The sequence below is a fragment of the Pristiophorus japonicus genome, chromosome 20 (genome assembly GCF_044704955.1).
Source record: "Pristiophorus japonicus isolate sPriJap1 chromosome 20, sPriJap1.hap1, whole genome shotgun sequence".
Classification (NCBI taxonomy): Eukaryota; Metazoa; Chordata; class Chondrichthyes; family Pristiophoridae; genus Pristiophorus; species Pristiophorus japonicus.
Window position 1 is genome coordinate 32,318,651 of NC_091996.1, and position 25,007 is coordinate 32,343,657.

At 44.3% G+C, this 25,007-nt stretch overlaps 1 protein-coding gene across 5 annotated transcripts in view; it reads left to right on the forward strand.

Moving 5' to 3' along the window:
* strbp (spermatid perinuclear RNA binding protein) overlaps positions 1-25,007 on the forward strand; it is a 178,730-nt gene that overhangs the window by 35,923 nt on the left and 117,800 nt on the right. The gene's annotated exons all lie outside the window — the stretch shown is intronic.

Genomic DNA, 25,007 nt, shown 5'->3' on the forward strand with positions numbered 1-25,007 from the left:
TCTCTTTCCCCCCCCACCTAGGCCCAACTCACAGCGGTAATCGACCTCAGACTAAAATTGATGAGGATCGTGATTTCCACCTCGAATCCTCATGCAGCGCCGATTTTTCCCACTGGGCAGATTTTTCCTTATTTTTTTTTCATGAATTTTCCGCCTCAATCGTAGCGGAGTCATCGCTGTTTTTTTTGGTGACAAACCGGTGGTAGCGGTTTTTCATGAATTTCCAGCCAGATGTATAAACTCATAAGAACATAAGAATTAGGAACAGGAGTAGGCCATCTAGCCCCTCGAGCCTGCTCCGCCATTCAATAAGATCATGGCTGATCTGGTCGTGGACTCAGCTCCACTTATCCGCCCTCTCCCCGTAACCCTTAATTCCCTTATTGCTTAAAAATCTATCTATCTTTGACTTGAAAACATTAAATGAGCCAGCCTCAACTGCTTCCTTGGGCAGAGAATTCCACAGATTCACAACCCTCTGGGAGAAGAAATTCTTTCTCAACTCGGTTTTAAATTGGCTCCTCCGTATTTTGAGGCTGTGACCCCTAGTTCTAGTCTCCCCCACCAATGGAAACAACCTCTGCCTCTATCTTGTCTATCCCTTTCATGATTTTAAATGTTTCTATAAGATCACCCCTCATCCTTCTGAACTCCAAGGAGTAAAGACCCAGTCTACTCAATCTATCATCATAAGGTAACCCCCTCATTTCTCGAATCAGCCTAGTGAATCGTCTCTGTACCCCTTCCAAAGCTAGTATATTCTTCCTGAAGTAAGGTGACCAAAACTGCACGCAGTACTCCAGGTGCGGCCTTACCAATACCTTATACAGTTGCAGTATTCTTCCTGAAGTAAGGTGACCAAAACTGCACGCAGTACTCCAGGTGCGGCCTTACCAATACCTTATACAGTTGCAGCAACACCTCCCTGCTTTTGTACTCCATCCCTTTCGCAATGAAGGCCAACATTCCATTTGCCTTCCTGATTACCTGCAGCACCTGCAAACTAACCTTTTGGGATTCCCCCAGGTCCCTCTGCACCACAGCATGTTGCAATTTCTCCCCATTCAAATAATATTCCCTTTTACTGCTTTTTTTCCCCCAAGGTGGATGACCTCACACTTTCCGACATTATATTCCATCTGCCAAACCTTAGCCCATTCGCTTAACCTATCCAAATCTCCTTGCAGCCTCTCTGAGTCCTCTACACAACCCGCTTTCCCACTAATCTTAGTGTCATCTGCAAATTTTGTTGCACTACACTCTGTCCCCTCCTCTAGGTCATCTATGTTTATTGTAAACAGTTGTGGTCCCAGCACTGATCCCTGTGGCACACCACTAACCACTGATTTCCAACCGGAAAAGGACCCATTTATCCCGACTCTCTGCTTTCTGTTAGCCAGCCAATTCTCTATCCATGCTAATACATTTCCTCTGACTCCGCGTACCTTTATCTTCTGCAGTAACCTTTTGTGTGGCACCTTATCGAATGCCTTTTGGAAATCTAAATACACCACATCCATCGGTACACCTCTATCCACCATGCTCGTTATATCAAAGAATTCCAGTAAGTTAGTTAAACATGATTTCCCTTTCATAAATCCATGCTGCGTCTGCTTGATTGCACTATTCCTATCCAGATGTCCCGCTATTTCTTCCTTAATAGTTTCAAGCATTTTCCCCACTACAGATGTTAAACTAACCGGCCTATAGTTACCTGCCTTTTGCCTGCCCCCTTTTTTAAACAGAGGCGTTACATTAGCTGCTCTCCAATCCGCTGGTACCTCCCCAGAGTCCAGAGAATTTTGGTAGATTATAACAAATGCATCTGCTATAACTTCCGACATCTCTTTTAATACCCTGGGATGCATTTCATCAGGACCAGGGGACTTGTCTACCTTCAGTCCCATTAGTCTGTCCAGCACTACCTCCCTAGTGATAGTGATCATCTCAAGGTCCTCCCTTCCCACATTCCTATGACTAGCAATTTTTGGCATGATTTTTGTGTCTTCCACTGTGAAGACGGAAGCAAAATAATTGTTTAAGGTCTCAGCCATTTCCACATTTCCCATTATTAAATCCCCCTTTTCATCTTCTAAGGGACCAACATTTACTTTAGTCACTCTTTTCCGTTTTATATATCGGTAAAAGCTTTTACTATCTGTTTTTATGTTTTGTGCAAGTTTACCTTCGTAATCTATCTTCCCTTTCTTTATTGCTTTTTTAGTCATTCTTTGCTGTTGCTTAAAATCTTCCCAATCCTCTAGTTTCCCACTAACCTTGGCCACCTTATACGCATTGGTCTTTGATTTGATACTTTCCTTTATTTCCTTAGTTATCCACGGCTGGTTATCTCTTCTCTTGCCGCCCTTTTTCACTGGAATATATTTTTGTTGCGCATTATGAAAGAGCTCCTTAAAAGTCCTCCACTGTTCCTCAATTGTGCCACTGTTTAGTCCTTGTTTCCAGTCTACTTTAGCCAACTCTGCCCTCATCCCACTGTAGTCCCCTTTGTTTAAGCAAAACTCTCTTTTGTTCTTGTGCTGATGAAAGATACCAACTTTGGGGGAGGGGGGGTGGGGAGGGAGGGAGGGTGACTGGAGCCGGATGAAACGTCGAAGGAACTATTTAAAAAAAAAACCTAGACAAGAATGCAAATAGCCAGAATTAAGACATTTTGGAAGAAAACAAACCTGGTGTTGAACTAACTGGTAGCGAGAGGCTGAAATAAATCTCCAAGTGATTGTATGCTCAAGAATTACCATGTCCAGTCATTCCAGAGCAGGAATCAAATAAACAAACAGTGCTGTTGGTTAGGTGCATCTTAATATTATGTTCAGTTCTGGCTGCCAAGAACGGAAACAACCAAGGCCTAGAAGTCACATCAGGAAGGGTCACAAAGGCTGACTGATGGACAATGTTAAGAAAAACTAGAACTAGAACTATTTTTGAAAGAAGGGAACTTTATAGAGGCAAGTGGAAATCAGGACAAACTGGTAATGGGGGGGCAAGTTCAGAATTGTTGTCAGGAAATACTTTGTCATACAAAATGTGATTAATATCTGTTCTGCGAGGTAGGATAGTGGAAGCAAAAGCTTTGGAATTGTTTAAGGCAGTTAAATACTGTGATGGTGGGATCTGTGTAGATTCTTGGACAAAATGGGCTCTTTGGGCAAAACAGCCCCCATCTGTGTTTGTATGAGAGTCGTTCTTGAGCAGAAGTTGGTAGAGGGAATTCTTTTCAGACTTCAACTTCATGGTTAATAATTGTCGTAAAATTCCACAAGAACTGCATGTTTAGTAATTTGCTTGCTCTCAAAGTAATTTTACCCTGATAGTTTTTTTAAAATTGTACAAGAAGAAATTAGACCTTTTTATTTGAAATACAAATTTCCAACCTCTTATTTTCAGCTAGTATGTTATGAGAAAGTATAGTCCAGAAGCACTCCAGTACAAATGGTACTTTCTAACTCTGGAATCTAGCATTTACTCTTGTGAAATTATTAGTGGTTACATTGCCACTGTCTGAGATATTTCCACTTTGGATCACATACTGAAAATATGGTGAACGTAGAGCAGAAACTTGCTAATGCTTTCAGTATTTTCTAGGTTAAATGAAGTGTGTGTACATGTTAAATTTGAACTAAGTGACTGCAGTGATGTGTGCTTCCATTCTTTGTGGTTTCCGCTTCACAGCGTCAAATCAGCAATATCGCCTGTGTGTAAAATCTGTGAACTGGCTCTGCAACCTCGTAACATGCAAGAATTTCCAAAGCAGACAAATTAGGTGCAAATTATAATTAGAACATGTCTTTCACTTTTATTTAAATTAACATCTGTTGAGGAACATGTAACTAAGATTTATAATATAATTGCAAAATCTCCATGTAAGAAAGCAGTTGCATTGATTGTCCATCTGTGCCTGTGTTATGTGTATTTCTGTTATCTACAGGAGCTCTAAACTAATTTTCAGGAAAAATGTGAGAATGTTGACATTTTATATTACTTCTAGTTGGACTTTGTTCACGATTAGGTTGTCAGAAGCTCCAGTAAAGAAAACTGTTGCACTGACTGAACTTCAGAGGAGTCTGACAAAAGCATTACATTTTGGCAATAAGCTTACAACAGTAATGGTTCTGTTCCAAACAGTAGCACAATGCTTCAGATGGCCAGCAGCAAATAATTCAGAGTTATACTCAGCCAAGTGGACTTGGCACAGTACTCTAGTTTCTTGTAGTAAATTTAGCTGTCATGAGTAAATGTAGAATTGAGGATATTACAGGATTCAGGTGCAGCAAAAGTTTTCATGCATAATACACACTCTGTACTTTATTTACTAGCTTAAAAACTGGTTGTTCTAAAAGATACCACCCACAAAATGGCTTCTGCAACTTTGTGCTGGGAAATTCCTGCGTTTTGGCTGTGCACGAACTATATCAGAAAGAAGCCCTCTCGATCACAATAGTTTCTGAAGAAGGAAGCTGTAAAAAGAAATAGGATGGCGAAACTAAGTAGTCTATCAGGCTAAAGGGGCAAAGTTCCTTTCTGCACATTTTCTGGCAGTGCTTTTGTCCTTTGTTGTAGCCACTGCAGCAAAGGTGAGTTTGGGCCGTGGTGTCTGAAATGGGAGGGGAGAAATTTACTGTGGCCTGATAGTTTAGATACAGGCTCCTGGCAATCAAGGGGGAAGGCTGTTTTACCCACTTTTGTAGCAGCTTCAATTCTAAGGCCCTAAAAGTGTGTGTGTGTGTGTATCAGGGGGGGGGGGGAGAAGGGAGAGTGTTGTTTGTGTAGGGGTGTTGTGATTTGTGACCGGCAGTGGCCTGTGAATGCCAGTGGCCCGGCTCCATAATAAGTTAAGGTGGCAGCTTCCAGCGATCCCTTTAAGGACTGCTGGCTTGGCTCCTAAGCGCCTAACAAAACTGACTACTGCTATCATTTGCAATCGAATTTTGCAAAGGGAGCCTGAAACATGTATTTGGTGCCCGATTTGCATTTGCAAAGAGCCTAAATCCTGTTTCAGGCAAGCACAATGGACGCCTATGGAGGAGCCATCACTAATATGGCGGGCGACTCATTTCCAGTGCGCCAATTGTCATCTCGGATCCTTAGTTGCATGTTTAATACCTGTAGAAGCTGTGTGGGGTGATCCAATATCTAAACGCATGTTTTTAAGAAACTGTATAGTTTAATTTGGACCAAAATCCAGCATTTTTGACAATTTTTTAAAACGATATTTTCTTTGTTTTTTAACATTAAAATCAGTTACATTAATACAGCAGCAATTGTAAGCTCCAGCCCCACTTCCTATGTAACCCAGAAATGAAGAAGCAGTTTTTTGAGGATGAAGTTTATTTTTATTGAATATCTGCTCCAACAACAGTGCCAGTCAGTAACAAACAGGGTGCAAAACACTCCAGTTCACAGTAACTCTAAGCTAACACCACTTAAGTTGGTGGGTTCCAGCCATATCTCTGGCAGTACTGTTGCTACCTGCAATATAAACACAAGTGCTGCTGATGCAGGAGCAATGGGGGAAATTAACTGGCTGCAGTTACTGCAAGCGTCTGAAATGCTTCTGGGCATGACATGAAGCAATTTCACTGCTCTTCACCTGTACAGAGCTTTGCAAATCACAGTTATTAACTATTACTTGTCAGTGGTTGAGAATAATGAACTGGTACTATAAGGGCATGGCCACCTTGTCCTTGCATTCCCACAGCTCTGCAATATAAATGGTCTGGCGAGTCTACATTTTACTTTTTGTAGACCGGGAAAGTCATAGTTTTTGGTAGTAAAACCATTATTTAAAAAAGACCACATCAATATGGCTACAAGATTCATAGGCAGTCCCTCGTATTGAGGATGACTTGCTTCCATGCCAAAAAGGGATGAGTTCACAGGTGCTTCAATGAAGGACCTAATATTCCAGGTCTCGAACTACATCCTGAAGGATGGAAGATGCCTGTGCGTGGATATTTTTAACGTGTGGTGGCCGTTGCACACCAGCCACCACACGGGCTTGATAGAGCTAGGTCTTGGTCCAGCGGCAAGGATTAACCAAGACAACTGGAGACCAGCTCTGCTGCACGGACCTAGTGCGCGCACACGTTGCAGTGTGGGCTGGCCCTTGCCTCTCCTGGGCCCCGATCATGTCCCTCTACAATTTCTCGCTGCTCCTTCACCCCGGCCTCGCCGCTCATGCTGTACCTGCCCATGCTCCAATCACCGACCTGGGTTATGGTGACATCCAATCCAGTCACCCTCTTCACAGCCATCGCTCTCCTGCACCAGCATACGCAGTACCTTGACGTGGTATGCCTCCGCATGCCGCTCCTTTGAAGGACCCGACCTGCTGATGGTCCTTGCAGGTCAGGCCACCACACCGAATGCCGGGTCGGGCCTCCGCACGCTGCCGTGACGACGTTCACCCTGACGACTAGATTATAATTCAGAGAACAGAAGACATATTGATACATCTCGACTGCAGAGAAATTATTAGAGGTAGCAGGGAATAGTGCTGACTTTAAGTTATCTGCAGTAATCTTGCACTTGCATGAATTGAGATGGGCAGGAGAAAGATTTAATTTTGCTGTGCATTTTCATTCATATTTTTGCATATGTAGATTCTCTGGGACAATCTTGTGCTGCTTTTGCATTAACAGGCCTGCCTGTACCACCAGAGATATAGAAGCACCTTGACAGAGCTAGTTCAATGCACAGGCCAAGAATGTAATTTTAACACTGCTGACTTGTGCCGAACTTTCCTTGACATGGGGGAGGCCATGGCCAGGATCTTAGTCCCAGTTGTATCTTTTGAACAGTTGCTTCACTGTTGTTGCAGAAGCTCTTGGTCACAATGTAAAGCACCAGCAGACTTGAATGCATTGCCGAACTGCATACACTGGAAGTGCTTCCAAAGTTGCTGTTGGTGCCGTACTGAACTGAAGGGACGTCCCATTGTATTTGCTCACTTTTTTTTTAGCCATTGTCATATTTTTAAATGTTTTAATTCTCTAGATGTGAGAGGCTATCAGAGACTTGGGCTTTTTCCAAAATCTCTTCAAAAGAAACAGAGAAAAAAGGTGCAGGAGCAGGCCATTCGCCCCTTTGAACCTGCATCGCCATTCAATATGATCATGGCTGATCATGCAACTTCAGTACCCCACTCCCGTCTTCTCTCCATACCCCATGATCCCCTTAGCCATAAGGGCCACATCTAACTCCCTTTTGAGTCCAGATCGTTGGATATATTAAACAACTTTCTGTGGTGGAGAATTCCACAGGTTCACCACTCTCTGGGTGAAAATGTTTCTCCTCATATCGGTCCTATATGGCTTACCCCTTATCCTTAGACTGTGACCCCTGGTTCTCGACGTCCTTAACATCGCGAACATTCTTCCTGCCCCGTCCAGTCCCGTCATAATTTTATATGTTTCTATGAGATCCCCTCTCATTCATCTAAATTTCAATGAGTATAAGCCTAGCCGATCCAGTCTTTCTTCAAATGGCATTCCTGCCATCCCGGGAATTAGTCTGGTGAACTTTTCGCTGCACTCCCTCAATAGCAAGCACGTCCTTCCTCAAATTAGGAAACCAAAACTGCACACAATACTCAAGGTGTGGTCTCACTAAGGCCCTATACAACTGCAGTAAGACCTCCCTGCTCCTATACTCAAATCCTCTCGCTATGAAGGCCAGCATGCCATTTGCTTTCTTTACTGCCTGCTGTACCTGCATGCCTACCTTCAGTGACTGATGCACCATGACACCCAGGCCTCATTGCACCTCCCCTTTTACTAATCTATCACCATTCAGATAATCTGCCTTCCTGTTTTTGCCACCAAAGTAGATAACCTCACATTTATCCACATTATACTGCATCTGCCATGCATTTGTCCATTCCCCTAACCTGTCCAAGGCACCCTGCAGCCTCTTAGCATCCTCCACACAGCTCACACTGCCACCCAGCTGAGTGTCATCTACATAGAAAATAGGTGCAGGAGTAGGCCATTCGGCCCTTCGAGCCTGCACCGCCATTCAATAAGATCATGGCTGATCATTCCCTCAGTACCCGTTTCCTGCTTTCTCTCCATACCCCTTGACCCCCTTAGCTGTAAGGGCCATATCTAACTCCCTCTTGAATATATCCAATGAACTGGCATCAACAACTCTGCGACAGGGAATTCCATAGGTTAACAACTCTGAGTGAAGAAGTTTCTCCTCATCTCAGTCCTAAATGGCCTACCCCTTATTTTAAGACTATGTCCCCTGGTTCTGGATTTCCCCAACATCGGGAGCATTCTTCCCACATCTAACCTGTCCAGTCCCGTCAGAATCTTATACGTTTCTATGAGATCCCCTCTCATCCTTCTAAACGCCAGTGAATAAAGGCCCAGTTGATCCAGTCTCTCCTCATATGACAGTCCAGCCATCCCTGGAATCAGTCTGGTGAACCTTCGCTGCACTCCCTCAATAGCAAGAACGTCCTTCCTCAGATTAGGAGACCAAAACTGAACACAATATTCCAGGTGAGGCCTCACCAAGGCCCTGTACAGCTGCAGTAAGACCTCCCTGCTCCTACACTCAAATCCCCTAGCTATGAAGGCCAACATACCATTTGCCGCCTTCACCGCCTGCTGTACCTGCATGTCCACTTTCAGCGACTGATGAACCGTGACACCCAGGTCTCATTGCACCTCCCCTTTTCCTAATCTGCCACCATCCAGATAATCTGCCTTTGTGTTTTTGCCCCCAAAATGGATAACCTCACATTTATCCACATTATACTGCATCTGCATGCATTTGCCCACTCACCGAACCTGTCCAAGTCACCCTGCAGCCTCTTAGCGTCCTCCTCACGGCTCACATTGCCACCTAGTTTAGTGTCATCCGCAAACTTGGAGATATTACACTCAATTCCTTCATCTAAATCATTAATGTATATTGTAAATAGATGGGGTCCCAGCACTGAACCTTGCGGCACCCTACTATTCACTGCTTGGCATTCTGAAAAGGACCTGTTTATTCCCACTCTTTATTTCCTGTCTGCCAACCAGTTCTCTATCCATGTCAGTATATTTCCCTCAATATCATGTGCTTTGATTTTGCACACCAATCTCTTGTGTGGAACATTGTCAAAAGCCTTTTGAAAGTCCAAATACACCACATCCACTGGCTCTCCCTTGTCTACTCTGCTAGTTGCATCCTCAAAAAATTCCAGAAGTTTCGTCAAGCATGGTTTCCCTTTCATAAATCCATGCTGACTTGGTCCAATCCTGTCACTGCTTTCCAAATGCGCTGCTATTTCATCCTTAATGATTGATTCCAACATTTTCCCCACTACTGATGTCAGGCTAATCGGCCTATAATTACCCGTTTTCTCTCTCCCTCCTTTTTTAAAAAGTGGTGTTACATTGGCTACCCTCCAGTCCATAAGAACTGATCCAGAGTCAATAGACTGTTGGAAAATGATCCACTATTTCTCGGGCCACTTCCTTAAGTACTCTGGGATGTAGACTCAGACCCTGGGGATTTATCGGCCTTCAATCCCATCAATTTCCCAGCACAATTACCCGCCTGATGAGGATATCCTTCAGTTCCTCCTTCTCACTAGACCCACTGTCCCCTAGTACATTCGGAAGGTTACTTGTGTCTTCCTTCGTGAAGACAGAACCAAGTATTTGTTCAGTTGGTCTCCCATTTCTTTGTTCCCCATTATAAATTCACCTGAATCCGACTGCAAGGGACCTACGTTTGTCTTCGCTAATCTTTTTCTCTTCACATATTTATAGAAGCTTTTGCAGTCAGTTTTTATGTTCCTTGCAAGCTTCCTTTCGGACTCTACTTTCCCCTTCTTAATTTAAACCCTTAGTCCTCCTCTGCTGAATTCTAAATTTCTCCCAGTCCTCAGGTTTGCTGCTTTTTCTGGCCAATTCATATACCTCTTCCTGGGATTTAACACTATCCCTAATTTCCCTTGTTCGCCACGGTTGAGCCTCCTTTCCTGTTTTATTTTTACGCCAGACAGGAATGTACAATAGTTGTAATTCATCCATGTGATCTTTAAATGTCTGCCATTGCCTATCCACCGTCAACCCTTTAAGTATTATTCACCAGTCTATCTTAGCCAAATCACGTCTCATACCATCGAAGTTTCCTTTCTTCAAGTTCAGGACCCTAGTCTCTGAATTAACTGTGTCGCTCTCCAACTTGATGAAGAATTCTACTATATTAAGAAAGGCTTGCTTTTATATAGCTAACTCCTTTCATGTTCATCAGATGTCCCACAGCGCTTTGCAGCCAATGAAGTACTTTTAAAGTGTAGTCACTGTTGTAATGTAGGAAACACGGCAGCCAATTTGCACACAGCAAGCTCCCACAAACAGCAATGTGATGACGACCAGATAATCTGTTTTGTGATGTTGGTTGAGAGAAATATTTTCCAGGACACCGGGGAGAACTCCCCTGTTCTTTGAAATAGTGTCATGGGATCTTTTATGTCCACCTGAGGGAGCTGACAGTTTAATGTATCATCTAAAAGATGACACCTCTGATAGTGCAGCACTCCCTCAACACTGCACTGAAGTGTCAGCCTAGATTGTTGTGCTTAAGTCTCTGGAGTGGGCCATGGCTGACACTTCATAGCAGTAATTTGTTTTAAAAACCTCTAATTTGTGGTTTTCTTTTTCCTGTGACATTTCTGCTATGTTTAGTTGTATCTTTCCATCATCGTGTTGCAGCAGCCCTGACGAATGAGTAGCTGAGTCAGAGTAGGAAGGTCCCAGCTTCAATGCGTGGTCTGTGCCAAGCTAGCTGATCTCAGTCAAGGCCGAGATAGATTTGCTCGAATTAGCTGCATTGCTGCTAGATTTGGGTGGGGGAGGGGAGAGTGAGAGGATCGAGCATGAATGCCTTTCCTGATTGCTGTTGTGTGTTGGGTGGTGCTTTATTTTGCGGGGGTGGGGGATGTAAAGTCCTGTCCCCTCAGTACAGATTCACATGAGGCATGTAGTGAAGTCAAGATCACTCTGGACCTGCACCTTTATTTCACAGCTCTGGAATGCTGCACTTGCCTGAGACCTGTCCTTATATACCTGTCTCTTGCAAGTGCACCCCTGGTGGTAAGGTATGCTGGTGGTTACAGGTCATATCTTATTACAGTCATGTATAGCATGTTAGGATACAGTTATAATGTAAGATACATGACATCACCCTCCCCCAAGGTCTTATTGTCTTTATAGGTTCAGTCTCTCAGGTGGTCTACGCTCTCGCGTGGAGCGTCTGAGTTGTGGTTCAGTTGTTTGCCTTGGTGTCTGTTTTTCTTTGGGTGTGGTTGCTGGTATCTCGCCTGGGCTGTCTGTTTCGATTTGTGTGATTGTTGTTGACTTGCCTGGGCTGTCTGTTGGGATTGCCCTTTCCTCAGGTTGTTCCCTCTGTCTGTCCACCAGGTGTGGTGCGAGTTCCACATTGTAGTCTGCCTCTGGTTTCGCAGTGTTGTTGGTAAATTTGGTTTTGACTTGGTCTACATGCCTCCGGCAGGTTTTGCCATTATCCATTTGTACTACTTGTAGCCTGTTTCCTTCCTTGCCCGTCACTGTCCCTGCAAGCCATTTGGGACCCCTGCCATAGTTTAGTACAAACACTTTGTCCCCTATCTCATTCTATCTCCCCCTCGAATTTCTGTCATGGTACTCAGTCTGCTTACGGCGCTTTGTCTCAACGATTTTGTACATGTCTGGGAGGATTAATGAGAGCCTTGTTTTTAAAGTCCTTTTCATCAACAGTTGCGCGGGGGGGTGGGGAAATCCCAGTCAGTGAGTGCGGACGAGATCTGTATGCCAGCAGCAGTCGCGACAGGCGACCCTGCAGTGTGGGACCTTGGATTTTAAGCATGCCTTGTTTAATGATTTGCACTGCTCTCTCCGCCTGGCCGTTGGAGGCAGGCTTGAACACTGCCGTCTTGACGTGATTTATGCCGTGGTCAATTATAAAGGCTTGGAATTCTGCACTGGTGAAGCACGGGCGATTGTCACTGACCAATATGTCAGGGATTCCGTGCGTTGCAAACATGGTTGCGAGGCTCTCCACACTGGTGGAGGTTGTGCTCGAGTTTAAAATGGTGCATTCGATTCACTTTGAAAATGTATCTACAACTACGAGGAACATTTTGCCCATGAATGGGCCCGCATAGTCTACGTGCACCCGTGACCACGGTTTGGTAGGCCAGGGGCTCAGTGGAGCCTCCCTGGGGGCATTGCTGAGTTGGGCACAAATGGTGCACCTTCGGACGCAGAGCTCCAAGTCCGCATCAATACCAGGCCACCAGATGTGGGATCTGGCTATGGCCTTCATGAGAACGATCCCCGGGTGCTCGCGGTGGAGCTCCCGGACAAATGCCTCTCTGCCTCGCAGAGGCATGACTACTCGGCTGCCCCACATCAGGCAGTCTGCTTGTAGTGATAGCTCATGCATGCGCCTGTGAAAGGGTTTTAATTCCTCGGGGCAGGCATCGCGAGCCTCTGCCCAGTCACCGGTTAGGACACATCTTTTTACTAAGGATAACGTGGGGTCGGTGGCCGTCCAGGCTCTGATTTGGCGAGCCGTCATGGGCGAACCTGTGGACTCGAAGGCATTGATTGCCATGGCTATCTCTCAGTCCTGTTCGTCAGACCCTTCCGTGGTTGCCAGGGGTAGCCTGCTGAGCGCGTCGGCACAGTTGTCTGTGCCTGGGCTGTGCCTTATGGTATCGTCGTAGGACGCCCGCATGAGTGCCCACCGTTGAATTCGCACCGAGGCGTTGGCATTTCTTGCCTTGCTCTCGGATAGGAGGGACGTGAGGGGCTTGTGGTCAGTTTCTAACGCGAACTTGGCCCCGAAAAGGTATTGGTGCATCTTTTTGACACCGTATACGCACGCGAGCGCCTCCTTCTCTACCATTCCATACCCGTGCTCCGCCCGCGAAAGTGACCTGGAGGCATAAGCTATGGGTTGTAATTTGCCCGCACGATTGACATGTTGCAAAACGCACCCAACTGATTCATACACCAGCCGAGCTGCCGTTTTTTTGCACATGCGGGCCAAATGCCTGTGCAACCAGTGCTGCTGCCTCTAAGGTCAGGTTCTTGGTCTCTGAGCTTTCGGAATATGCCTGCGTGGCTTATTCCTTCAATGAAAAAGTCTCTCAACATTTCCCTCCTCACTTCATCGGAGAACTCACATAAACTAGCCAACCTCCGAAGTTCTGCCACGAAGTCGGGTATGCTCTGGCCCACACAGCGTCTGTAGTTGTAGAACCTGTGTCTGGCCATGTGTAGGCTGCTCGCTGGCTTCAGGTGGTCTCTTACCAGTGTGCTCAATTCTTCAAACGACTTGCTTGCTGGTTTCTCGGGTGCCAACAGATCCTTCATTTAAAGCCACAGCTGGTCAAGAGATGGGCTCTTCTCTTGTCTGCCTTAACGTCGCCTAACCAGTCTTTGGTTACAAAGCTTTGCTGGAGCCTTTCTATAAAGTCCTCCCAATTGTCTCCCGCATTGTACTTTTCATCTGATCCGTTATTCGCCATTCTGTGGATTCTGTAATCCCGTAACTCGTCGCCATTGTAAAGTCCTGTCCCCTCAGTACAGATTCACACGAGGCATGTAGTGAAGTCAAGGTCACTCTGGACCAGCACCTTTATTTCACAGCTCTGGAATGCTGCACTTGCCTGAGACCTGTCCTTATATACCTGCCTCTTGCAAGTGCATCCCTGGTGGTGAGGTATGCTGGTGGTTACAGGTCATATCTTATTACAGTCATGTATAGCATGTTAGGATACAGTTATATATAATAATGTAAGATACATGACAGGGGGGTGGGGGTGGTGTAGTCTCCCTTTTGTTTCGGTGATTAAATTATTGTACTCATAGTGTGGTCTGATCAGAGTACTGTATAGTTTGACATCTTCTGACTTGTATTATATTGATTTAGCAGTGTAGTTGATCACTGCATTTTGTTTGTTAATTACAAATGGTACTTGACATTCTCCTTCTGTGCTGTAAATTTCTATGATGCAATATGATTGACCTGTTCTGTCACACTTTGCTATTTTTGTATCATGCATAGAGTATTAATGACACCCATTTTTTTTCCCGATACGGTGTACTTCAATTCAATCAACTCTTCAAATTGCTTCAGCATGCTTTTATTATAAATATCTGCCGCAACGCCACTGCTGGAGGAGAAACCTCTACTCAGTAATAGAATGGCATACTTCACTACTTGTCCTTTACTTAGCACGGTGTTTTGGGTACTTGTTGGAGATGGATTCAGGGAAGAATGGTTTAAAATACAAAACAAGATCCAAACACAAATGTTGGCTAAAGTATCGTAGAGTCCACTTTGTTCACATTTGACTTAAGGCTTGGTAAAAGATTAATGCCTGAACATCTTGACTTAATGCAAGTTACAGAATTATTTTTTGCATGTGACATATTAAGTATTTCTTTGAGAATGTCTTGATGGATTTGATTTTATAGAAAAGCAATGCTTTTAGCTATAATAGTGGTTCAGATTGATCCTTTGTACGCTTCTGTAGTCATAGGTTAGAGTTCCAGCTTAAGGCAAATTTTGTTTTCAGCCCACTGAATATGAAAATAATGGTTTTACCTTCATGTTAAAACAAAACCCCTTTATGTAAGTGAATTTGGCCACAGATGCTCACTTTGTAATCTAGAAGCCAGTCACTGAAGATTGGCGAGTAATGGAGAACTGATCATACTTTTATATGGTGCTGTTCCACAGTATGTGAGTGAACATGCACTAATGAAGTCTCACTCATGCCAACATGATTATATATTATTGTGCTGACATTTTCTCAAACATAAGTGCCATTGCATCTGTGCAAGTGCATAAACTTTTCAGTTTGTTTTGAAATTGAGAAGAAATTTAACAGTTTTTGATTGATTTTAATGAGCATTGCTATATTGATGTTTCAATTTTAGTACCAAGCCAAAAACTTAGGATAAAGCAGATGGATTTGCATCAGCGATGGAAATTCTTAATAACCAGACCACCTGAAAGAGGTGAGCTCCCATGATTAGTTGAAATATTGCATTGGTTTACACAGTTCCCAATTAGCCCACAGTGCACCAGGTAGAATGCATTGGCCCTGGGAATTTTGGTAGGAGGATGCTCTGGGGATGATAGAAATAAGTGGTGGATATCGAGAGAAGAAAATGGGATGCAAATGCACACCAAAGATAGAAGAATGTTTCTTTCCACTGGAATTGGATGTGAATGGTGCCTTAATGGTAAAAGCATGGATTGAAGCACTTGAGAAGAGAATAGGTCCAGGGAAGTAACGATTCTCTCCTAACAGTTGACACTATTAAACTGGCATTCCCTTAATTCTCTTGAGCTCTCGTGGTTTTAATTCTAAAATTCTGTAACCCATGTCCCTCACTGCTGTGCTCTATTCACTAACTCTCCAGCACTGCTGCCCATCTGACTCATCCCAATTCTGCAATCACTGCTCCCCGCCCAACCTGACCCTGATGTGATTCAGAGTGAGCTGTTTGTCATAGTAATGGCTGATTACTTTCAAAATTACAAGAATGACGCCCAAATCAGTGCTCCTGTAACTCCCGATTTGACTCTGTAATCTATCTTCGCATAGAACCAAAACTAATGAGGCCTACAAGAGGTATATTTGTAATTTTTTAAAAATCAGCCAAGGAATTGATGGGAAAATGGCTTGTATCAAGCATTCCCTTGCCCCTAGATTCACATTGACTGGTCTGCTACAATTTAAAGTTATTAACCATTTATTTGGTTTAAATCAGTTGCTGAATGTCATGTCATGTTAAGTGAATGTCAAAAACCTGAATTTTCCCATCAGGTAATATTGATAATGTAAGCATGCTGATTCTCCCTCACTCCTAATGCAACTCGCCAAACAATTTTAAAAATAAAATTATACACCTCCCATGGCATTATTTGGGTAGTTTGGGACAGAGTGGTGTTTCTCTTTCTGCAGTCTCATTGTAGCCTAAAGGCGACAGTGATTAACCCACCCATTGCTGTAATGCAGCAAACTTACTGAAGCAATATATCACATGGCTGACTCAAGGTAGAAATATTACAACTTTGCTGGTACTGAAAGATACAGGCCTAACATACAATATTTGTAATGCTTCCACTTTGCAGAACTTGTTTAACATGCATCTTTCTTTTTGCTCTTCCTTCATCAAAGCATCTTACTCAGTTATTTACATTGAGATATATTTTTGCTTTATCTCCCAGTATTTACTTAAGATGCAAGTACTTTTTAAATTATTTCCTTCGCTCCAAAAATGTTTGTTATTCGCTGTGACTTACATGATCGTAAAAGATTATTTTTTTCCGTTATTGTGGATTTGTAGTTTTTGATTAATCTGTCAATGTGGTACTGCATGGATGCTTCAAGTCCTGTAGACCATGTGCTTGGTGCTGTGGTCAGCATTTGAACAAGTAGTTAGTTATTCATCTGATACAGGTCTGACTGGCTAATTCTGGTCATTTCGTCAGAGGTCAGCTTGACCTCAAAGCTCATCATAAATATCCTACTCTGGCCTCAGATACCAGGTTCTGGTATCCAAGATGGCTCCTGGGATGGCAGCTCCCTACTGAGCCGCTGTTCTCGTCAACTGTATCTTTGGTGTGGTGTGCAACAGCCATCACACGTTAAAAAAAATCCATGCACTGGCATCTTCCACCCTTCAAGATGTAGTTCGGGACCTACAAGCTCCCCGCTGGAGTGGAACTAAACTACAGAAACAGTGGGAACCTGTTCAACCTGCGCCGCCTCCAGGCCAAATCCAAGACCATCCCAACCTCTGTTGTCGAGCTACAGTACGCGGATGACGCCTGCGTCTGCGCACATACAGAGGCTGCACTACAGGACATCGTCGACGTATTTACTGAGGCGTACGAAAGCATGGGCCTTATGCTAAACATCCGTAAGACAAAGGTCCTCCTCCAGCCTGTCCTCACCGCACAGCACTGCCCCCCAGTCATCAAGATCCACGGTGCGGACCTGGACAACATGGATCACTTCCCATATCTCGGGAGCCTCCTATCAACAAGAGCAGGCATCGACGACGAAATGCACAACATCGCCTCCAGTGCGCCAGTGCAGCCTTCGGCCGCCTGAGGAAAAGAATGTTTGAAGACCAGGCCCTCAAAACTGCCACCAAGCTATGATCTACAGGGCTGTAGTAATACCTGTACTCCTGTATGGCTCCGAGACATGGACCATGTACAGTAGATATCTCAAGTTGCTGGAGAAATATCATCAACTGTCTCCACAAGATCCTACAAATCCCCTGGGAGGACAGGCGCACCAACATCAGCGTCCTCATTCAGGCTAACATTCCCATCATTGAAGCACTGACCGTACTCGATCAGCTCCGCTGGGCAGGCCACATAGTTCGCATGCCAGACACGAGACTCCCAAAGCAAGTGCTCTACTCAGAGCTCCTTCATAGCAAACGAGCCAAAGGTGGGCAGCGGAAACATTGCAAGGACACCCTCAAAGCCTCCCTGATAAAGTGCAACATCCCCACTGACACCTGGGAGTCCCTGGCCCAGGACCGCCCTAAGTGGAAGAAGTGCACCCGAGAGGGCGCTGAGCACCTTGAGTCTCAACGCCGAGAGCCTGCAGAAATCAAGCGCAGACAGCGGAAAGAGCGTGTGGCAAACCAGTCCCACCCACCCCTTCCCTCAACGACTATCTGTCCCACCTGTGAGAGTCTGTGACTCTTTTATTGGACTGTTCAGCCACCAAATAACTCGCTTCAGGAGTGGAAGCAAGTCTTCCTCAATTCCGAGGGACTGCCTATGATGATGATGTTCGGGACCTGGAATATTAGGTCCTCCATTGAAACACCTGTGAACTCATCCCTTTTTGGCGTGGAAGCAAGTCATCCTCGCTTCGAGGGACTGCTTATGATGATGATCCTTGGTCATCCTTTGCTATTTCTTCTCCCCAATCTCTCCTTCCATTGCTTAAGATACCCTGGCTCTGATAGTGAAGGCATTTCAGCCCAAACTACAAGTTTAAAGCTGCCCTTGCAGAGTCCACTGCCCATCGACCCTGCGTATCTTTGTTCTCACTGAGCTCTTTCAACTGCTGGAACTGTACTGAAACTTGACTTCAATCACTGGATTCCTCTGCCATCAGGACTACACTGCTCTACTTTCTGCACTGTTTGACTTAGCTGCTGAATTATTTTCTCGAATTGGTTTACGATCACCTGGACTTCGCCGAACATCTAGACTATGTTTCGGTTTTGAACTGCACTGGATTACACCACTACACTTTGGATTACACTGTAAGACATACCTGCTGTGTCTCTATCATCATCCTCATAGGCAGTCCCTTGAAATCTAGGAAGACTGAGGCACTAAAGTATGGCGGAGAGGCACTATTGGCTCAAATGCATGACCTCATCTCTCTCATCTGGGAGGAGGAGAGCATGCCGGGAGATGTCGGAGATGCCGTAATTGTGACCATCTTTTTAAAAAAAAAAAGGCGCCAAGTCCGACAGAAGGCTCTCCCTGCTGTCGAACATTGGGAAAGTATCGCTAGAATCCTCCTGACCCATCTTCTCCCTGTGGCTGAGGAGCTCCACCTGGAGTCACAGTGCGGATTCTGTCCGCTACGGGGTACAACCGACATGATCTTCACGGCATGACAACTGCAAGAGAAATGCAGGGAACAGCACCAACCCTTCTACATGGCTGCCTTTGACCTCACAAAGACCTGTGGCACTGTTAACCGTGAGGGACTATGGAGTGTCGTCCTCCACTTTGGCTGCCCCCAAAAGTTTGTCACTGTCCTCCGCCTGCTCCATGACGACATGATCCTGACCAACGCGGCCACCACAGACCCAATCCACATTCGGACCGGGGTCAAGCAGGGCTGCGTCATTGCGCCAACCCTCTTCTCGATCTTCCTAGCTGCAAAGCTCCATCTCACGCTGTGTCTCCAACTCTGCTGCTAAAATATATTTTTTAAACTTTTAAACTGCAGTTATCTTTCTGCTGAACTGGTTCTGCTGGTTTTTCAACTTTGTTGGCTTCTGGCTAGCAGTTGCTGTTTCACTTGCTGTCTCCTGACTCAACCTACTGGATTTTCAGCTTGGCTGGTCGTTGACTTGTGGGGTTTTCCGCCACTTTGATCTACAGTGCCCTCCAACTTGTATCAATTTCACCACCATTTTTCTGCGCCACTACCAACTCTCATTCGTACTAACTCTCATTCATCAATTCAAGGGAAAATGCTGGAATCCATTATTAAGGGAGTAGTAGCAGAACATTTAGAAAACCAAAATACAATCTAGCAGAGTCAACAAGGTTTATGAAAGAGTAATCGTGTTTGACAAATTTCTCAGAGTTCTTTGAGAATGTAAAGAACAGGGTGGATCAAGGGGAACCAGTAGATGCAGTGTAATTAGATTTCCAAAAGGCATTCGACAAGGTGCCACATAAAAGGTTACTGCACATAGTGTTGGGGGTAATATGAGCATAGAGGATTGGCTAACACAAAACAGAGAGTCGGTATAAATGGGTCATTTTCAGGTTGGCAAACTAGTGGGATGCCACAGGGATCAGTGCTGAGGCCTCAACTATTTACAATCTATATTAATAATTTGTATTAAGGGACAGAGTGTACTGTCGCCAAATTTGCTGACAATATAAAGATAGGTGGCAAAGCAAGTTGTGAGGAGGACACAGTCTGCAAAGGGATATAGATAGGTTAAGTGGGCAAAAATTTGACAGATGGAGTATAATGTGGGTTATCCACTTTGGTAGGAAGAATATTATTTAAATGGAGAGAGACTACAAAATGCTGCGATACAGAAGGATCAGTGTGTCCTCATACATGCAACACAAAAAGTTAGCATGCAGGTACAGCAAGTAATTGGGAAGGAAAATGGAATGTTGACCTTTATTACAAGGGGATGGAGTATAAAAGCAGGGAAGTCTTACTACAACTGAACAGGGCGTTGATGAGACCATACCTTGAGTACTGTGTACAGTTTTGATCTCCGTATTTAAGGAAGGATATAGCTGCACTGGAGGCAGTTCAGAGAAAGTTCACTAGGTTGATTCCTGAGATGAAAGGGTTGTCTTAAGAAATGTTGAGTAGGTTGGGCCTATACTCATTGGAGTTTAGAAGAATGCGAGGTGATCTTATTGAAACAGTTGAGATTCTGAGGGGGCTTGACAGGGTAGATGCTGAGAGGATGTTTTCCCTCATGGGGGAATCTAGAATTAGGGGGTCACCCATTTTAAGACGGAGATGAGGAGGAATTTTCTCTCTGAGGGTCATGAATCTTTGGAATTCTCTACCCCACAGAGCTGTGGAGGCTGGGTCATTGAATCTATTCAAGGTGGAGATGCAGATTTTTGAATTGCAGGGGGAGTAAAAGGTTATGGGGAGCAGGAAGGGAAGTGGAGCTGAGCCCATGATCAGATAAGCCATGATCTTATTGAATGGCGGAGCAGGCTCGAGGGGTCAAATGGCCGACTCCTGCTCCTATTTCTTATGTTCTTTTATGACAACAACCTCCATCCTCCATCCTCAAACTACCTACTCTTCAAATAGCTTCTGAACCTCACTTGCCTGCTGCACCTGTCTCTCAATTTGCACAACAGTTCGTTGATGCTCGGTGCCGACTCCATCCTGCTTACGTTGGCTTCGTTCCTCCATGCGACCTCTGACTTTGACGCTGGTCTCCCTACTATTGTCTCCAACTTATTCCCTGCCAGCAAGAAATATGTATCCCATTAATTACTACATAACAAGGCCGAGATAACCTGAACTTTTCCCTGTGTCCATTCCCGTGCGCACTTTGGCTGCCGCTCTGGACCCGAGCAGTTCATTTTGTCCTCCCCTTTTCCTTTTCTCTGTATCCCTCCTTAACCGGGCTCTCCTGTCGTCATGCCTCCTTTCATCTCTCCTCTCTCGGACACTCTGCCCTCCTAAATCCCGACCCCAATCCTTCATTGCTCTTCTGCCTTCCTACTCTCTTTCCGCCAACCCAAGCTTGACTCCCTCTTAGATAAGCTTCCATCTGTGTTTCATTTGGCATCCTACGAAGGGCTCATTGAGGCACTCGTCGCTGCCTCCTTACGGCAGCCAATCTTCTCCCCATCCAACTTGCCCCTCCCAACACTGGCAGTGCGTCAGCCATCATCGACCCTCTCCACATCTCCTAGAATCACTCTGGATTGCAAAGATAAACCCCGGCTTCTATTCTCTACTGCAAACCATCGTCTTAAACCCTTTTCCACTGCCTCCTCAACCCTCGCCTCCGACAACAAGCGTGAGGAGCTTATGGACGACTTTGTCTCTAAGATTGAGACCATCCATTAAGCTGCCTCTGCCACTCCCTTCCTTCCCCTAGCCCATCGGACCAAACTTCCTTTCAGGTTCCCCCCCGCCCTAGCCCTGAGCTCATTTTTCTCCAGTTTCTCTCCAATCTCCCCTCTTGACCTCACCATGCTTATCTTGTCCATGAGACACATTTCCTGCTCCTTTGACCCTATTCCCACCAAACTGCTGACCACCCAACTGGTTCTCATGTTAGCTGACCATGTTAAAATGACGACGATCAATAATTGCATCTTGCCAATGTGAGTCACAATATTGTGACGATGTGCTTAGTGGGCTTTCAAGCATCACCTAGTAGGGCGAGGAGGGACTGCTGTTGTGTCTCCTTTCAGCTGGTTGAGAGCAATACTGGTGGCATGAGGGCCAATTTCTTCTTTGCTCTCCAGGCTGCGGGTATTGCTTGGTGGGACACAAGTGAAACTAGGGTGATCTGATATTCTCTTACAAAAAATCTAATGCAAGGTACTGTTCAGCAAGATTTCTGTACAGTATTAATACACAGTCATTGCATTTGTTGAGCTTTTATTTTAAAAAAAATGGCATTCCATTAATGCTTGATCTTTGGATTCCTTAAAATGGATTTGTAGCCTTTTTAACTTGGTTTATTATAGGAAGAGAAAGTGAAAAATATGCGCTCAACAAATTGGTTTCCTGTGGGGAAAACTGAATTTTAATATTGTGCATGTAGATTAAATCTGGATAACTTGGCTTGGACTTTTACACATTCCTCAAACATGAAATGTCACCATTAATTAGCAGGGACGAGCTCAGCTGCTTTGACTTCATTTATTTGCTGTGGTAGTAAAAATGAGTGAACTGATCCTCCAGCCTTTGGGGGTCACATTCATAATCTGAGAAGGTGAAATTGTTTTTGGACCATGCGGTTTCAATTATTGATCAGGGCATTGTTTTTATAAAGGAATTGAACCACTTGGTTGCATCAAAGCTTTACTATTCAAGATAATTAATGAATTGTGTGTCTTGCGTTGCATTTCAGAATTCTCCTATGTGGCATTGTGGTTCTGATTTGGGTAACCGGCCCAGAAATTGCAGGAAATATAAAGGCACCAGCCATTATTAATTTGCAAAACATCCAGCAAAATATCCAAGGAGAGATGCACTGGGAGTTCCAATGCTCACAAATTGGTGGACGATTTTCACTGCTCCGACGTTAGCCTTGACAAAACTGAAGAAATTGCAACCTTGCCTTGAGTCTCTTCATTGAAACTAATTGCTGGATTTACATTGTAAATTTGAATGCATCTCTCCGTTGTCATTTAGGACTGGTAATTCATGTCGTATTCCCTGTTAATGATGTGATTTGTGGTCCTGACATGAAACTCGACCTTGAGGCCCGGAGAGGGAACAAATGAAGCTGCTGAGTCTCTCTCCAGCAGGTAGTGAATAGTTTCTGTAGGTTTATAAACCTATTTATATCTGTCTTGGTCGCATTTTTGTACCAGTCTTGCTGTCCACACATCTGTTGGTGTAGGAAGGCAATCATTTTGTAAGATGCAAAGCGATTTTGACACACCGAAATGCAAATTAGATAGATTTCTTTCAGAAAATAATTTTGGGATATCGTATATGAATAAGAATGTTTGTACCTTTTGCACACCTAACCTGTCATGAACTTCTCAATGACCAATGTAACAATTCCCAAACGCAACTGGGTTACAATGCCCTCTTCTGTTATTTTCTTTCCCACTTTTCACTTTTGTCTTGTTTCTCTCTCTCTCATAATACTCATTCTTTCCATTTCTTTATTTTTCTTTCTGTATCTAATTTGACTCTTTCACCCTATTTCCTGAAATTTAATTGGTTAAGGAGATAGCCCATTGGGCATGACGTTAATGGAGTCCCATATGCGACGTTGGCAGCGATGTGGCATTATCGAGTCTCATTTGCAGTGCAAATATAGTGCAATCTGAAGGGTGAGGGGAAAAAGTTAAATTCACCTCACTCGCCGTGAGATGTGCCATTCCAGCAACTTCTCGGTCAAGTTTTTTTTTTACTCAAGTAATACTTATGTATATGCTGTTACAAATGATGTGCATGCTATCCCATATTTTTGATTAAGTAATTAAATATATAACTGAGAAATGGTGCAACAGGAAACCAGTGCTTCAGGGTGAATTGCCTGTTAGTTGCCTTAATTAATGATTCCATTGCTGGTCAAACATTTAAAGAGCTTATTTGTACTTATTTAAAATGAAACCTGAAGTAGAACAAATTTATACCTTTTTTTTTTATACCACTTATAATTTACAGTGACTTGGTAGTAGTTGATAAGCCAGTTTTAGATCATTGTCAAGCTCCTTTTATCGAGTTAGGTTTTTATCCATGCAACAAATAGTGATAGCTTGCATTTATATAGTGCCATTAAATAGAAAAATACTCCCCAAGGTTTTTCACATAGGAGCGAATGGATGCCGACCCAAAAACTTGGTCATAAAGGTTGGTTTTAAGATGGAGAAAATTCTAGAACCAACCAATTATCGTCCATGGGGATGTAAAAAATAAGGCCAGAATCTGAGGACTAGAGTTCTGGGGAGGAGGGGTGACTGTAGGACTGGAGGAGGTTAGAGATGGGGAAGGGATTTGAACACATGGATGAGAATTCTAATTTTGAGTTATTTGGGCACTAGGAGCCAATGCAGGTCAGTGATAACAGGGGTCGATATGTGAGCTTACTTTGTACTGGATAAGATATAGGCAGCTGAGTTTTGGATAAGCTGGTTTATGGGGATGGAGGATAAGATGTTGGCCAGGAGAGCATTGAAATAATCGAATGCGGAGGTGAAAAAGGGACAATGACAGTGGTTTTGAAGGGGAGGGGGGACAGGACCAGAGGAGAGGGAATCACTTGTAATGTCTGTTAACATAGGGGCCAGGGAGGGAAGTTGGGTGGTCAGTTCAGTGGAAACTGGGTCAAGGGAGTAGGAGCAGGCCTCACGGACGAGATAGAAACATAGAAAATAGGTGCAGGAGCAGGCCATTCGGCCCTTCGAGCCTGCACCACCATTCAGTATGATCATGGCTGATCATGCAACTTTAGTACCCCATTCCTGCCTTCTCTCCATACCCCCTGATCCCTTTAGCCGTAAGGGCCACATCTAACTCCCTTTTGAATATATCCAACGAACTGGACTCAACAACTTTCTGTGGTAGAGAATTCCACAGGTTCACAATTCTCTGGGTGAAAAAGTTTCTCCTCATCTCGGTCCTATATGGCTTACTCCTTATCCTTAGACTGTGACCCCTGGTTCTGGACTTCGCCAACATCGGGAACATTCTTCCTGTATCCAAGATGAACTTGACATGGTAATAAATGATTTGAACACAATATAACTTGATTAAGTTTGCAGATGGTATCAAACTGGAGCTCGAGTCTGATGTATCAGCCAAGGGGTTACATAGAATTTAAGACGATAGATGAAATTCATTGTCGACAAATGCAAGATCTTGCATATTGGAAGAAAAGAATGAGTGACATACGTAATTGTGTTCTAATGAGAGGTAACGCAGAAGAGATCGGAGTATGATAGTATACTCAGCACAGACTATGTCCAGTCATTGCAGTGTAGCAAGC